Here is a 17,243-nt window from a genome sequence, read left to right as displayed (position 1 = left end):
TACTTGGTCCATGTGTCTGTGTGTCCATGTTTTGAAATCTTTATCCGTTCCCATCCCCATGTCTATGAGTCCATAGGCCTGTGTCCACATGTGTCTCATGTGTTTGTGTCTATACGTCTCTGACCCCATCATGTCCATGTGTCTGTGTCCCTGTGTCCTGGCACAAGTGACCACACCTTCCTGTCCCAAGTTCATCTCTCTGGGTTCCATAATTGCTTTCATCCACAATCCCCACCTCCAGGGCTAGCAAGGTTTCTAGCACCCAGGACCTGAGCCCCACCCATGGTGGAAGCACCCCACACTGAGCAAACCCTGTCCTTGCCTTCCTTCCAGGGAGGACCCGTGGTGCATGGCAAAGATGGTGAAGTCCTACCTACAGCAGCACAACATCCCACAGAGGGAGGTGGTCGACACCACTGGCCTCAACCAGTCCCACCTGTCCCAGCACCTCAACAAGGGCACCCCCATGAAGATGCAGAAGCGGGCCGCCCTGTATACATTGTACGTCCACAAGCAGTGAGAAGTGGCTCATCATAAGTAACAACCCCAGCATGTGTCTTCCCTTGACGGGCCCAGGAATCTCCCCCCAACTCATAGGTAGAGACCAGGAGGTTCACTGCCCCATTACACAGATGGGTAGATTGAGAGGAAATCAGTGGGATTCAGTGCACCTCTTCTGCCCCAGATACTCTGCAGTGGGGGAGTGGGCATGGTCCTGGATCTCCAAAGGTGGATGAATGGGGTCCCTGCCTTCCAAGAGCTCACTTACAGTTAAGTAGGAATACAGAACTGATCATTACGATTCATTGAGGCATGTATTATAATGTGATAGCAACAATAGCAACAACATTAATAGGTAGCATTTATCAAGTGTTGACTGTGTGCCTGACCCAGTACAGTGTATTACACAAAGTATTTGAGAGTGTTGAGCTGACTATAGATTGGGGAGTAATCTATTCTTCCTCAGGGAGACAGATATAAGGAAGATTCACACTGGAAGTATGACCTTTAGACTAAGTCTTAAAATGTGAGTTAAATGTCAACCCATGGAGATGTAGGGAAGGATGTTATAGGCAGAAGGAACAGCAGATGTAGAGGCAGAGGTGAGGTCCACGCTCAGAGAATCCTGAGCTGCAAACCCAGGAAGACATGGATGCCTTTTTATTCAGGGAATAGTGGGTTTCCTTATACAGGTCTCCTGTTCCACCAAATCCCAAGTGCAATGTCACACTTCTGAGCCTCTATATATGTGTAAAAAAAATTTTGGCATTAATTTTGTTAATTATTCAGATTTTTTTTTTGAGTCGAAGTCTTACTGTGTCACCCAGACTGGAGTGCAGTGGCACGCTCACGGCCACCGCAGCTTCAACTTAGTGGGCTCAGGGGATCCTTCCACCTCAGTCTTCCAAGTAGCAGGAAATACAGGCATGTGGCACCATGCCCAGCTAATTTTTGATTTATTGTAGAGATGAGCTCTCACCAAGTTAACCAGGCTGGTCTTGAACCCGTGGGCTCAGGCAGTCCTCTCACCTCGGCCTCCCAACGTGCTGGGATTATGGGCGTGAGTCATGGCGCCCGGCCAATTATCCATAATTTTTTTTTAAAGGTAGTAGCCAGACATGGTGGCACATGCATATAGTCCCAGCTGCTTGGGAGGCTGAGGCAGGATGACCCAGGAATTTGAGTCTAACCCGAGCAACATAGCAATACCTCATCTCTTAAGGAAAAAAAAAAAAGAAGAAAGGCAATACACACCTGGTTAAAAAAAAAAAAAGGAAGAAGAAAAGAAAAAAAAAAAAAAAAAATAGGCATCTTTTCCCTAATGCAACCATTGGCATTCCCAGTGTCTTGTGTATCCTTCCAGAGATATTTTATTTAGGTACTAGCTATAGATGTGTTGTTTACCTGCCCCTTTTCTGGTTAATGGGAACATACTGCACACACCTGGTTGGCACTTTGCTTTTTTTTTTTCTTTAAAAGTTGTGGGGTACAATTCAGGATTGGATATACAAATGGTCATTGTGTAGCTGTGTAAGTAAAGTTTGGGCATCACTTTCGTCCCTACTTTACCTGGTTTGATATCAGGTACCCTTATCGATGAGGTGTGCCCCCCGGCACCTTGCTTTTTATTCCTCATAGTAATAAACCTCGCATATCATTTCATGTTAGCACTGAGAGATTGAGGTAGCTTATCCTTTTTTAAGGACTACTGACTGTTCATTGGAAGCATCATTACTTGTTTAACTGGCCACTGGACTTTCAGTTTTCCCAGTCTGTTCAAACAACCCAGCTGCTGCAAAGAACATCTTTCTTTATATAAGTTCATGTTCACATGTGAGCATTTCTGTAGGATAAATTCCTAGAAGTGGAGTTCTGGGGCACAGAGTAGGTATTTTAACATATTTAATAAAGATTGCCAAAGTTCCTTTCAAAGAGGCTGTACCAATTTATGCTTCTATCAACAGTAAAAATCACTGTCTGAAACAAAATTATGTGTGCAATAAACATCTCTGATCCTTACTCTATGCCTAACCCTCATCCCAATTATTGGGGTGTTCACTGCCTTCTGCATTGTAATACACACTTGGAAAAACAGCACAAAACATTTTGGTAATATTTGAATTTTATAAGAGAAAACAATAAGGATTTTGAAAATTCATTAGAACTAGGTTTAGCTTCTGAGAGAAATTGCATGTATTCTCCTAAAGCCATCACTGGAAAAAATTTTGCAACATTAAACTAAATGCATTTTTAAATTATTTGTATTGCCTTCTTTTTTGAGACAGAGTCTTGCTCTGTTGCCCAGGCTGGAGTGCAGTGGCACAAGCATAGCTCACTGTAACCTCAAACTCCTGGGCTCAAGTGAATCTCCCATCTCAGCCTCCCAAGTAACTGGGACTACAGGCATGCACTACTATACCTGGCTAATTTTATTCATTTTTTATAGATATGGGCTCTCACTATGTTGCCTAGGCTGTTCTCAAACTCCTGGTCTCAAGTGATCCTCACACCTCTACTTCCCAAAGTGTTGAGTTTACAGGCATGAGCCACTGCATCTGGCTCACTTAAATTTTTATTTTTTATTTCATTTATTTATTTATTTGAGTTGGAGTCTCACTCCTGCTGGGCTCTGGTGATCTTTCTGCCTCAGCCTTCCAAGTAACTGAAACTACAGGAACACACTACCACACCCAGCTAATTTTTGATTTATTGTAGAGATGAGGTCTTGCCAAGTTGCCTGGACTGGTCTTGAACCCATGGTCTCAGGCAATCCACTCGTCTCGGCCTCCCAAATGCTGGGATTACAGGCTGAGCCACTGAGTCTAGTCTATTTTTTATTTCTAACAGTTAAAAATGTAATCAAGGATTTCAGCCTACAGGCTAGAATAAAGAAGCAAACTGTATGTCGGTGCGGTGGCTCATGCATATAATCCCAGCACTTTGGGACGTGGAGGTGGGAGTATTGCCTGAGTCCAGGGGTTTGAGACCAGCCTGGGCAAGACAGTGAGACTTGGTGTCTTCAATAATTTTTTTTTAAATTTAGCCTGGTGTGATGGCTCGTGCCTGTGATTCCAGCTACTTGGAAGGCTGAGGCAGAAGGATTGGCTGAGCCCAGCAGGTCAAGCCTGTGTTGGCTGTGAGTGCGCCACTGCACTCCAGCCTGGATGACAGAGTGAGACTCTGACTCAAAACAAACAAACAAACAAAAAACAAAAAAAAACCTGTGACTCAAATAGCCTTCCTCTGATAATTTTTTTTTTTTTTTTTGAGTTGGAGTCTCACTCTGTCACCCAGACTGCAGTGCAGTGACTGTTCCTGGCCACTGCAGCCTCAACCTGCTGGGCTCCAGCGATCCTTCCGCCTCAGCCTTCCAAGTAGCTGAAACTACAGGCGTGCGCTACCACGCCCGGCTAATTTTTTGATTTATTGTAGAGATGAGGTCTCACCAAGTTGCCCAGGCGGATCTCGACCCGTGGGCTCAGGCAATCCACTCACCTCAGCCTCCCAAGGCGTGAGATTACAGGCGATATTTTTAACTCCAAAAAAGAAATTGTAGGATTTGAGATGCAGAGCTTTCAAGATATGACTCATGTATTAGGACTCTTTCTATAATGAGGGACAGAACCCAACTCAAACTGATTTAAACCCAAAAGGGAATCTATTGGCTTATGGATGTGAAGAGTACAGGGCTGCTTCAGGCATGGCTGAATCCAGGTGCACAAAAGACATCAGCATGGTGTTTCTGGGCTCTGCTTTCTTTTGTGTTGGCTTCATTCTCAGGCAGGCTCCCACATATTGGCAGAGATGCGTTCTGGAAGCTCTGGGCTGTCATCCTGCCAGCTCAGCAACTTCTGAGGGAAAAGAGCTCCTCTTATCAGTTGCTTTTAGTCAAATGTTTCTTTTTTTTATTTTTAAAAAATGTAAACTGTAATTTTATTTATTTTTGAGATGGGGTCTTGCTAAGTTGCCCAGCCTGGTCTCAAACTCCTGGGCTCAAACAATCCTCCCATATCAGTCTCCTGAGTAGCTGAGACTATAGGCATGTGCCACTGTGTCAAACTATAATGTAAATTTTAAATGAAGTCCAACATACACAAAGTGCACAAATCCTAGGCATAGAACTCAATGAATTTTCACAATGTGGACACACCAGTGGAGCCACCAACCAGATAAAAAATTGAATATTAGCTGGGCTTGGTGGCTCAGCCTGTAATCCCACACTTTGGGAGGCTGAGGTGAGTGGATTATCTGAGCCTGCGGGTTCGAGACCCACCTTGGCAACTTGGCGAGACCTCATCTCTACAATAAATCAAAAATCAATCAGGCATGGCAGCGCGTGCCTGTAATTCTGGCTACTCGGAAGGCTGAGATGGAAGGATCACCAGAGCCCAACAGGTTGAGGCTGCAGTGGCCAGGAGCGGCCACTGCACTCTAGTCTGGGCAACAGGGTGAGACTCGCAGCTCAAAAAATTTTTTTTAAAAAATTTGAATACTATAATCATCTAAACTGGGTGTGTTTTGAAATCAAATTTCAAATTGAAATTAAAGGTGTATGAGGACAATCAGAAGCAATTACGAATAAGCTGAGAACATTATTCCTTACATTCTGACCCTATCCAGTCTAGAACTAGTATTCTTTTCTTCCTGGCTAGGACCTCATTTTGAATCAAGGAGTCTGACTACTTCTAGTAGAAAGCCAACAGTGGGATTTCAATTCTTACTGAAATGTAAGCTGGAGACAAAATCTGAAAACCATTTGATTTGCAAATCACTGCATAACATACTATTTCAAACATACTGGCTTAACACATGAAAGTTTTACACTTCTTACAATGTCTCACAATAGCATCAACTCCCCAGAGGCCCCTCCTCCTCAGTGAGAGTAACCATCAATCTCGACTCCTATCATCATGGGCTAATTATGCCTGTTTGAAGATTATAGGTTAAATCATGCTGTTACAGTGGCATCTTTCACTCTATATTATGACCATGAGATTCATCCATATGATTCCATATCATTGTAGATTGTGTGTGAATATTCCGTTGTGTGAATACAACATATTTATTCTTTCTCCTTTGGCGGATATTTGGATTGCTTCTGATTTTTTGCTCTCGTGAACAGCGCTGCTAAGGACATTTCAGTACGTGTATTTTGCTAAATGTCTATGTGCATTTCTATTTGGTATGAGATTGCTAAATCAAGGAGTGTACTTAATTTCAGCTTGGATAGATACTGCTAAATACTGATCAATTTGTCTACTACCTAGTAGTGTTTGAGAGTTCTGTATGCTCCTGGAATCTTCACCAACACTTGGTAAACCCAGTCTTTATCATTTTGGCCATGTAGTTGTGGGGTGGTATTGCACTGTGATTTTTAAACTTTCATTTCCCTGATAACTCCTTGTGTTGAGTATCTTTTCATGTAGTTATTGAATATCTGGGATCCTCTTTAAGAAGTATCTATTGAAGGATGCTACCCATTTTTTAAGTTGAGTTGTCTGACTTTTTTAATGAATTTGTAGAAGTTTTATAAAATATACCCTGGCTATAAGTGCTTCGTCATATATATACTGAAAATATGTTCTCCCACCCTGTGATTTGCCTTATACTCTCCAAATGATGTCTTTTGATGATAAGTTCTTATTTTTTTCTCTATGGTTAATGTTTTCTGTGTTCTGTTTAAGAAGTCTTTGTCTCCTGCTGGGAGTGGCAGCTCACACCTGTACTCCCAGCACTTTGAGAGCCAGACATAGGAGGATTGCTTGAGGCCAGAAGCTCGAGACCAGCATGGAAAACATAGTGAGACCCAGTCTCTACAAATAAATAAACAAAAATAGAATTTGAGAAATCTTTGTCTAGCTCAAGTTACGACCATATTCTCCTTATTTTATTCTAAGAGTTTTATTTGACTTTCCACATTCAGAGCTGGAATTGATTTTTTTTTTTTTTTTTTTTGAGTGGGAGTCTCACTCTCACCCAGACTGGAGTGCAGTGGCCGCTCCCGGCCACCGCAGCCTCGACCTGCTGGGCTACGGCGATCCTTCCGCCTCAGCCTTCCTAGTAGCTGGAATTACAGGCGTGCACTACCACGCCCGGCTGATTTTTTGATTTATTGTAGAGATGAGGTCTCGCTGCCCAGGCGGATCTCGAACCCACGGGCTCAGGCAATCCACTCACCTCAGCCTCCCAAAGGTGCAGGATTACAGGCTGAGCCACTGAGCCCGGCTCTGGAATTGATTTTTATATGTGAGATAGAAAGTCAGGCTTCATTTATCTTTACAAGTTGTTTCAGCCTTTATTATTTCTCTCAGTTTATAGATGGAGTTACTGGGATCCAGGTTTCATTTTTTTTCCTCCTATATAATTGACCACCCAGCACCACTTATTGAAAGAAGACCCATGAGCCAGTCACAGTAGCCAGAGGGATGCAGTGTTCCTGTTGGCCAGAGTAAAGTCACCTCACCTCAACTAGATGGGCTGTGACAGAGGACGAAGGTTTTCAAGGAGAATCAGGGTGCTGCTTTCTGAAGAAGGAAATGGTACCATGCAGGGGAAAGCAGTGTCTGCCACAGGGGACTTCTCAGAGAATGAACAGATATTTGACTGAGTGACTGGACCTTCTCAGAGAAGCAGCAGATGTGATAAACATGCCCTAGTTGGGACAAGGTAGGACAGGGACTAAATGCAAGGTTCTGAGCCAGACTGCCTGGGTTTAAGACCTGGCTCTGCCACTTGTCCCCTGTGTGAGCTTGGGCAAGTTGTTTAGCCTTCATGTGATGCTGTTTCCCTGTCTATATGATAGGCATGAAATAGAATCTACCTTGTGGGGTTGTCCTGAAGGTGAAGTTTGTAGAAGTGCCTGGCTTATGGAAAGCAGAAAGCACTTGCTGTTATTATGGCAAGTGGTTTCCTGCCAGATGCTCTCTGAACTTCTCCCTCACCCTTCCCCCATCAAATCCACAATGGCCTAACATTGTCTGCTTTGCATGTTCGATATTTAAGAAATCAAATTTGTGACCAGGCTTGGTGGCTCAGCCTGTAATCCCAGCACTTTTGCAGACCGAGGTGAGAGGATTGCCTGAGCCCGCGGGTTCGTGACCCACCAGGGCAACTTGGTGAGACCTTGTCTCTACAATAAATCAAAAATTAACTGGGTGTGGTAGTGAGCATCTGTAGTTCCGGCTACTTGGAAGGCTGAGGTGGAAGGGTCGCCAGAGCCCAATAGGACGAGGCTGCGGTTGCCAGCAGAGTGCCACTGCACTCCAGTCTGGGTGACAGGGTGAGACTCCAATACCAAAAAGAAAGAAAGAAAGAAATCAAATTTATAATTTTAGGTTTAATTTAAATTTACAGACCTACTGGGAGAGAGTACAAAGGATTCTCATATAACTCACACCTAGTTTTCCCTACTTAAAACTTTTTTTTCTTTTAAGAGACAGGGTCTCACTGTGTTGCACAGGCTGGAATACAGTGACATGATCATAGCTCACTGCAGCCTAGAACTTCTGGGCTCATCCTGGTTAGTTTTTTTTACTTTTTGTAGAGACTGGGGTTTCACTATGTTGCCCAGACTGGTCTTGAACTTCTGGGCTCAAGTGATCCTCCTGTTTTGGTTTCCCAAAGCACTGGGATTATAGGTATGAACCTCTGTCTCTGGCCCCAGTTTTCCCTACTACTATCATTAGAATGGTACATTTGTCACAATTAATAATAAACCAACAAGGCTTCATTATTAAGTGAGGCCCATACTTTATTCAGATTTCCTTTCCTTTTCCCTAATGTCCAAAGACATTTTCTATCCCAAGATCCCATCCAGTATAGATACATTGTACTTAGTCTTCAGGTCTTCTTAGTCCCTTGGTTGTGACAGTTTCTCAGATTTCCCCTCTTTTTGATGACCTTGACTAATTATTTTTGAAGCTGAAATGTCTTAGGTTTTGGGGCCAAGTCATAGTGTCATATATTCCAGAGCTTGGTCCAGCCTCTGCCAGCCTGGAGCCATGCTGTCCACAGTGGCTGAGAATGTTGGGGTCTGGGCCAAGTGGACTTCTAGCAGCTGGTAAGGTGGCTTCCTGACTCACCCCAGAGCACTGGGGCCTGCTTCTGCTTTTTAGTGCTCAGATGTTGAGGGCTCGCCTGCTGCTTATAATCTTCCTTCCTCTCTTCTCCTAAAGTGCTGTCCTGGCTCTTGTCTGTCCCATTCCTTTGGTGGCCTGGTCAGGGATGATCTGATAGATAGTTTCCAGTAAGGTGGAACCAGCTGATGAGAGCTGACTGGGTTAATTTCTTTCTGGCTAACGCTTGTATTTTAAGCCTGATGTCCAAGACTGAACAGGTGAATCTATTAATAGTTTCAAATCTGCTCATAAAATATGCTTCAAGTTTCTGCTCTACTGTGTGACACTGAAAAAACATGTATCCTCCCCAAGCCTCAGCTTCCTCATCTGTAAAATGGGGACACAAAATGTGCCAAATCTGAACAAATGCTAATGCTTACCTGGAGTCTTGTGTTGAGAATGACTGAGATTGTATCTTGGTTCAGTAGAAAAACATACAGGGCTTGATTAGCGATGTCTGCCATGGAAACAAGTAAAGAAAGTGATGGCCCATGCGCTATGGGTTTGTTGTTCCTGGGTTGGATGATTTCTAAGTTCTAGCTGTAAGCTCATCTGTTCAACACCTTCAGGATGAGAAGGCATCAGTGGCATGGTTAGGTGAACTGATGTGGGAAGGTGGGGGTGGCTGGAGCCTCACTCATGGCTCTCTGTGCCTACAGAGTTCACCCATGCAGGGCAGGGTGGGCTGATTGAAGAGCCCATGGGGGATGAGCTGCCAACCAATAAGGGGTGAAGGAATTGCTTCAAGTGGGGCCCAGCATCCCAGCAGATCCTGTTCCAGGTCTACGAGAGGCAGAAGAACCCCAGCAAGGAGGAGCGAGAGACACTGGTTGAGGAGTGCAACAGGTAGAGGGCTGCAGGGAGCTGTGCTGGTTTGGTTTGGGCTGGGGCAAGGTGGATACAGGGGAGAGTGACTCTGGGTCCTCAGGGAGGCTCTCCTGAGTCCTGGAGGGCACCTGCTGTTGGCTTAGCCTGGCCCGGAGAGTTGAGATACTCAACTCCAACTCCTGCTCAGTGACTTGAACCTAACTCCACTCCTAGCGACCCCCGCCCACCCAAGCCACCTCTTTGGTGGCTGTTCACCTCATTCCATCCTTTCTGCAATCCCATGGCTATTCTTTCTTTATGTTTTTTGAGATGGAGTCTCACTGCCACCCAGGCTGGAGTGCAGGGGCACGCTCACGGCCGCCACAGCCTCGACCTGCTGGGCTCAGGTGATTCTTCCACCTCAGTTGGAACTACAGGTGTGCACTACCATGCTCGGCTATTTCATTTATTTATTTGTTGTAGAGATGAGGTCTCACCAAGTTCCCCGGGCTTGTCTCGAACCCATGGGCTCAGGCAATCCCCTCACCTCGGCCTCCCTAAGTGCTGGGATTATAAGGGTGAGCCACCATGCCTGGTCATCCTATGGCTATTTTGCTTACTTTCTGAATGGAGAGACTGAGGTTAGAGAGGCTAAGTCACTTGCCCAATGTCATATAGCAGAACTGGCATTGGAACACAAGTCTGCCGGTCCTAAACACTCAGATGAGCCAACTTCTCAGAACCCTCCCCCATGCTCAGGAGAGGATTCCTCTGACTGGTCTGGAGGCTCATAGATGGCCATTTCTGCAGAGCAGAATGCATCCAGAGGGGAGTGTCCCATCGCAGGCACACGGACTGGACTCCAACCTCGTCACGGAGTTGTGTGTCTACAACTGGTTTGCCAACTGCCGCAAAGAAGAAGCCTTTCAGCACAAGCTGGCCATGGACATGTACAGCGGGCCCCCACCAGGGCTGGGACCAGGACCTGCGCTGCCTGCCCACAGCTCACCTGGCCTGCCCCCACCCGCCCTCTCCCCCAGCAAGGTCCATGGTGAGTGCTATGTAGGGAGAGGGGATGCATGGTAGGTGGGAAGGCTAGGGAGGATGGCCCCAGTGGCGCCAGCCACCCACCCTCTCTGCACTTTGGTTTGGTTACACTGCAGTCCACTCCTCAACACCCTGCTCCATCTACTCACTCCATCCACTGTACTCACTCCACTCCATTCACGTGACTTTTTTCCACTCCATTCGATTTAGCTTCTCTCTTTCTCTTTCTTTCTTTCTTTCCTTCTTTCCTTCTTTCCTTCCTTCCTTCTTTCTTTCTTTCTTTCTTTCTTTTTTTCTTTCTTTCTTTCTTTCGAGTTGGAGTCTCATCACTGTTGCCCAGGCTGCCACTGCAGCCTCGACCTGCTGGACTCAGGCCATCCTTTCACCTCAGCCTTCCAAGTAGCTGGAACTACAGGCGCATGCCACCATGCCTGGCTAATTTTTTGATTTATTGTAGAGATGAGGTCTCACCAGGTTGCCCAGTCTGGTCTCAAACCCCTGGACTCAAGCAATCCTCTCGCCTCGGCCTCCCAAAGTGCTGAGATTGCAGGCTTTAGCCATCACACCCCACCAATTCAGCTCCTTTCTATTCCATTCATTCCACTCACTCCTCTATGTCTGCTCTGTCCATTTCACTCTTTGTCATCCCACTGCACTCTGTTCATACGACTTCATTCATTTACTTCACTCCATTTACACCACTCCACCCACTTCATTTAGCTCCATCCTATTAGCTTCACTCTGCTCCAATCATAGTACTCCGTTTCATTCTAGTCACACTATCTGTCCACTCTACTCCCTCCACCCCATCCACTCTACCCGCTCCATCTTCTCCACTCTGTGCCACTTCACCACTTCTGTCCTGTCCACCCCATTCCATTCACTCCACTCTGTCCAACCAAACTTGATTCACCTTGCTTCAGTTCACACATCTCAGATCATATCAATTCAATTCATTTTAGCTCAAGTAAATTCAGTTCAATTGTGTTCAACTCATCATAATCCAATTTTGTTCATTCAACTTAATTAAATGTAATTCAATGAAATTCAGGTAACTTTGTATAGGTCAGTTCAATTTAAACCAATCTGGTTTGATTTAATTTAGCTCAATCCAATCAAGCTCAAGAGAGTTCAGTTCATTTCAAGTTCCATTTAGCTAGATTCAGTTCCATTCCACTAATTCCAGTTCCTTCTATTCGACTCAGTTCACTTTGGCTTAATTTCATTAGCCTCAATTCAGCTCAGTCCTTTATTGAGCACCTACCGCATGCCACATACAGTACTAGGCAGTAGGAGGCATGGAGCTAATAAAATGCAGCCCTGGTCTTCAAGGAACTGGGAGCAGTGGCCCAGGGCTTGGTACGTAAGAAAGATGAGCCACTGGCCTAATCAAAGCCATGCAGTTTGGAGTGATGAGAACTACCGAGGTAGGGAGGATGAGGACGTGGGGTGCTAAGGCTGGACGCTGCTCCCCACTGCAGGTGTATGCTATGGACAGCCCACGACGAGTGAGACAGCAGAAATGCCCTCAAGCAGCGGTGGCCCCTTGGTGACAGTGTCTGCACCCCTACCCCAAGTGTCTCCCACTGGCCTGAAGCCCAGCCACAGCCTGCTGAGCTCGGAAGCCAAGCTGGTAAGTTTCCCCTACCTGTGGGAAAACCCTTCCACTCACACTTTCCCTTGGCAGGGAGATCCCAGATCCTGGAACAGTCCTCAGGAGGCACTGTGGGAACCCACCCTGATCCACCTTGACTTCCCCTCACAGGTCTCAGCAACTGGGGGTCCCCTGCCTCCTGTCAGCAACCTGACAGCACAGCACAGCTTGGAGCAGACATCCCCAGGCCTCAACCGGCAGCCCCAGAACCTCATCATGGCCTCACTTGCCAGGGTCATGACCATCGGGCCTGGTGAGCCTGCCTCCCTGGGTCCCACATTCACCAACACAGGCGCCTCCACCTTAGTCATTGGCAAGCAGGTGGGGATGGGCAGCACCCGGGTGGGGGCTCACGGGGCTACTGCAGGACCCTGGAACTGGCAGAGCCACTGAAGCGACTCATTCATTCATACAATATGCATTTATTGAGTGTTTATTCTGGGCCAGGCACTGTGCTATGTCAGTGACACATGAGGGAACAGAGAGAACAAAATCTCAGTGACCCAAGTGGGGAGGCAGATAGCACGCATCATACATACATTATATAGGGCCTCTGAAGGTGAAAAGTCTGTGGGCAAAATAGAGCAGGTAAGTGGGATTGATGTTTTCTAGGTTTTTGGTTTCATTGAAAAAACAAAACAACACTGTAAGCCCAGAAAGACTTTATTTGCACAACTTTGTTTTTTGAGTTGGAGTCTCACTCTGTCGTCCAGGCTGGAATGCAGTGGTATGCTCATGGCCACTGCAGCCTCAACCTGCTGGGCTCAGGCCATTCTTCCATCTCAGTCTTCCAAGTAGTTGGAACTACAGGTGTGCACTGCCATACCCAGTTAATTTTTTGATTTATTATAGAGATGAGGTCTCACCAAGTTGCCCAGATGGGTCTTGAATCCCCAGGCTCAGGCAATCCTCTTGCCTCATCTTCCCATAGTGCTGAGATTATAGGCATAAGCCACCAAGCCTGGCTGTTTGTAGACACTATTATGCAGAAGCTCAAGATATAAGGCAGCTAGGGAGCTGGGGAGAGAAGGGAGCGCAGAACTAAGTCCAGGGCCTTTGCACTGCTGTAAAACCCCAGGGTTCCAGGGAACCCAGTCTGACAACCTTTGAACAAGTCACTTCCTGCTTCTCCCACCAGTTCAGATGAGGAGCTAAAGGCTCGGGGGTGCGGTGACTTCCCAGGACCACTTAAGTCAGTGGCAAGTCCCAGTGCAGGGCTGTTTCCTGCCCCCTCCCCCCTCCTCCAACCTGTGGCTCTGGGAGGGAGGGGTAGTGTCCCCAGGGGGTCTGGGCTGGATCTGGGGAGGCAGTAGAGGTGGTGGGAGGCCTGGCTGACTCTTGCCTTTCCCACCCCAGGTCTGACTTCCACCCAGACACAGAGTGTGCCAGTCATCAACAGCATGGGCAGCAGCCTGACCAGCCTGTAGCCAGTCCAATTCTCCCAGCTGCTGCACCCTTCCTCCCAACAGCCACTCATGCTTCCCGTGCAGAGTCACATAGCCCAGAGTCCCTTCATGGCCACCATGGCCCAGCTGCAGAGCCCCCATGGTGAGCCACTCGCACCCCGGCTGGGAGAGGCAGTGTGGGGGCTGGCTGTGGATATACAGAGGGGAAGGTAGTGCCTGGCAGGTATTGTGGTCTGAGTGTGTGTCCAGGACAAGTGTGAATGCTTCCACGATGGAGAGTGTCTGGGGGTGAGTGTCTTCAGGCCACAGTATGTTTCCATGTGAATGTGTGTCATGTATGTGCACACATGTGCTTATGTGAGCAGATTCCAAGTGAGTTTCTGGGTGTTTCTCAGCTGTGCATGCCCATGTGTGAGTGCAGGCCACAAAACTCATCGGGCTACCCATATTCCAGAATTCACCATTATTCAGATTTTAGAAAGATGATTTGGTGGATAAACCAGATATTAAATAACACTCCCAGCAGGGTTTGGGGCAGACCCCTGTGATCCAAGCACTGCCATGTCTGCAGCAAAAGGTAAGAATTCCACAGGCAGGTTAAAGTCTCACATTACCTCATATCAGGTTCAGGTCGCATCCTGCTGTCACATGTCTCCAGTGTCAACCCCACGAAAACCTTTTGGTTTCAGACCTTTATGGAATTCAGAATTGGGATGAGGAATTGTGACCTGTATGTCTCTGTGTGTACATGCTTCAAAGTGTATGCATTTGTGTATGTATGCCGTCTGAGTCACTGTGCGAATACATGGTCTGTGTGTTTTGCTAGTGTGGGGTGTGTACTTCTTGGAGCAGCTGTAGGTGAAAAGTTGGGTTACAGTTGGGAGAGGTGGAGATGGAGGAGGTAGTGCTGCCCTCTGCCCTGCTTGTCCCTTGACAGGGGCCACCTGCCTTTTTTCTGAAAACTGTGCTGAGCACAGTAAAGCCCGCATGAGTACAGCACCACCTGTGCTGAGTACAGTAGAGGCTGCCCTGAATATAAAAAGTACCTGTGCTGAGTACAGTGATGCCTGCACGAGTACAGTAGTGCCTTGCTTAGTATGAGCAGTGCTTGTATGAGTACAGTAGCACTTCTTCTGGGTACAGTAGCACCTGCCCTGAGTACAGCGGCACCCATGCTGAGTGCAGCAGTGCCTGCAGATACAGCAGCACCTTGCTGAGTACAGGAGCCCGTGCTGAGTACAGTAGCACTGCACCTGTGCCTCCCAGGTGCACATTGCCTCCAGGCGACAGGAGGAACTGGAGTTGGTTCCTAGCCTCCTCCAGGCTCCTCCCCACCAGTCTCAGCTGAGCAGGTCCCTTAGTGCGGGCAGCCCTGGTTTTGGAAATCAGCCCTGGATCCCCAAGTACTGCCCCGTCGGGCCATTCAGCGGGCCCCACTTCCCCTAAAGCATGTAATCTTGAGACCTCCCGGAAGGGTCCTGGGCCAGGAATGTTTGCCATATTTGTATCCTCCTCTCTTTCCTTCCCAGCGTCTGGTCAGCCCTCTTCAGCCACAAGCCCGAGGTGGCCCAGTACACCCACATGGGCCTGCTTCCACAGACCATGCTCATCACTGACACCAACAACTTGAGCGCCCTTGCCAGCCTCACACCCACCAAGCAAGTAAGGCCTTGACCTGTCAGATCTCCCTTGGCTCTGCCCAAGCCTCCCCTCCACGTCCCAGGGCTCAGGAGGCTGCTCTGCTCCCCCAGATTTTCACCTCAGACACCGAGGCCCCCAGTGCAACCGGGCTTCACACACCGGCCTCTCAGGCCACCACCCTCCATATGCCTAGCCAGGACCCTGCTGGCATCCAGCACCTGCAGCCTGCCCACCGGCTCAGTGCCAGCCCCACAGGTGAGTGGCCCTGACCCCACCCCCTTCCTTGCTGTCCCTGTCGGACCATGGGGCAGTGTGTGCAGTAGACATAGGGCAGGCAGGAGGGGGAACAGCAGGCATTGCAGGGCACTCCCTGCCTCCCAGACATGGCCTGTGTGCCCATGAAGCATGCCAAGTGGTGTGGGCAACCCTAGGAAAATTAGGCCTATCTTACAGGAACAGCTCACTGACTCAATTGAGGAAAAGATTAAGTAATTCAAAGAGGCAGCAGAGGATAATAACGAGGACCAAGTCTGTGGGCCAGAAGTGACTCTGGATGTGTTGGGCTTGGCTTGGCTCAGAGTCAACCATTCTTTGAATTAGTCACCAACAGTTCAAAAGAGTTCAAAACACAGAAATCTGGATTTCTGGCCTCTTTTAGAAAATTGGAAGGACTCATATGCCCATGCAACAGTCCACCACATCCCACTTGACCCGCTTACATCTGCCCTGATGACGCCTGTAGGTACCCGAGTTTGCAATCTATGATGTGAATAGGAGTGGGTACTTGGAGTCAGGCTGCTCTGCTTTGAAGTCTGGGGTGGCCAATGCTGTGACTTTAGGCAAACTGCTTCCCCTTTGTAAGCCTCAGGTTCCTCTGCCCACCCCTAGTGGTTGTAGTGGCAGCTTCCTAGGGCATGCCATGTCCCAGCTCCCACTACAATGTCCTGAGGAAGCCCCTCCCTGGGGAGCCTTGCAGCCTGGCTGGGAGGCTCCCCTTGCTGAGAACTGAGGGTAGAGGTTTGACTTTGGGGTTCCTGTTATGTTGTGATTCCAGAAGCGAGACCCTGCCTCCCCTGTATGGAGTACCCAGGGACAGGCAGGCGGAGTGGGTCAGGGTGCCGAATGGGGAGGCAGCCAGCAGCCTCTTCGCCTCTGCAGTGTCCTCCAGCAGCCTGGTGCTATACCAGAGCTCTGACTCCAGCAAGGCCACGGCCACCTGCTGCCATCTAGCCACAGTGTCATCGAGACCTTCATCTCCACGCAGACGGCTTCTTCCTCCCAGTAACCACGGCAACCACCCCCCAGGCGCTGGGCCCTGGAGTCTGCATGACCTGCTTGGGGGTGCTGTGCCTGGGTCCCCACCGTGCTCTGCCAGCATCAGGGATAGAGGGTTCCAAGGTGCCCCAACCTGCAGAGGGCTGCTTGGATTGCCCAGACAGGTATGGAGAGCTGGGAGCACAGCTTGTTCCTGGCAGGATGTGGGAGAGACTGTCCCTGCTGCTTGGGTGGTTACTCTGGCACCCCCAGCCTGGGCCTGTGGAAAGCCCCGGGACCCCATGTCTCAGGACAGTCCCATGTAGCTGTGACTTGCTGAGCTCCAAGGCCCTAGTTCAGCATGGCCTCGTTCTGTCACCTATACCCACCAAGCCACTCCACCCTGTCCCAGCTCCTTCCAGCTAGTGACACATATGCCCATTTGTACCCCTCCATCACCCACTCACACCAGGCATTTCCTGAGTGGCTACTTTGTGCCAGGGCCTGGGGCTCTGATGCCCAAGCCTGGGGCAGCTCAGGTTAACAGGGAAGACCTGCAGGGCTCTCCCGACTGCCCTTGTCCTGAACAGTCCCTTCTCCCCAGTCCGTGTGGCCTCTAGTTTTCCTGGACATTCATTCTCAGGAGCATCATATCTTCTGATGCTAGCCTGACCTCTTGCCTCTACTGGAAAGGCTACTTCAAGGCTAGGAGGTCATCCTTACTCCTATGGGAGCCCTGTGACCCATGCCACATCCAGGTCCCGGCGTGGCAGCAACTCTGGACTCTGGGGCCTTGCAGACCCTATCCTTTTTGGG

The 17,243-nt window shown here is 48.4% G+C and overlaps 1 pseudogene; it reads left to right on the top strand.

The window, feature by feature from the left end:
• The first annotated feature begins 333 nt into the window (after positions 1-333).
• Positions 334-17,083, top strand: LOC103255750 (annotated as a pseudogene).
• Positions 17,084-17,243: the final 160 nt, after the last annotated feature.

The sequence above is a fragment of the Carlito syrichta genome, unplaced genomic scaffold, assembly GCF_000164805.1.
Source record: "Carlito syrichta isolate Samal-C Ts95f unplaced genomic scaffold, Tarsius_syrichta-2.0.1 Scaffold288377, whole genome shotgun sequence".
In the NCBI taxonomy this organism is placed as follows: domain Eukaryota; kingdom Metazoa; phylum Chordata; class Mammalia; order Primates; family Tarsiidae; genus Carlito; species Carlito syrichta.
The sequence above is the reverse complement of the archived record's forward strand: the minus strand, read 5'-3'. Positions and strand labels throughout refer to the sequence as shown.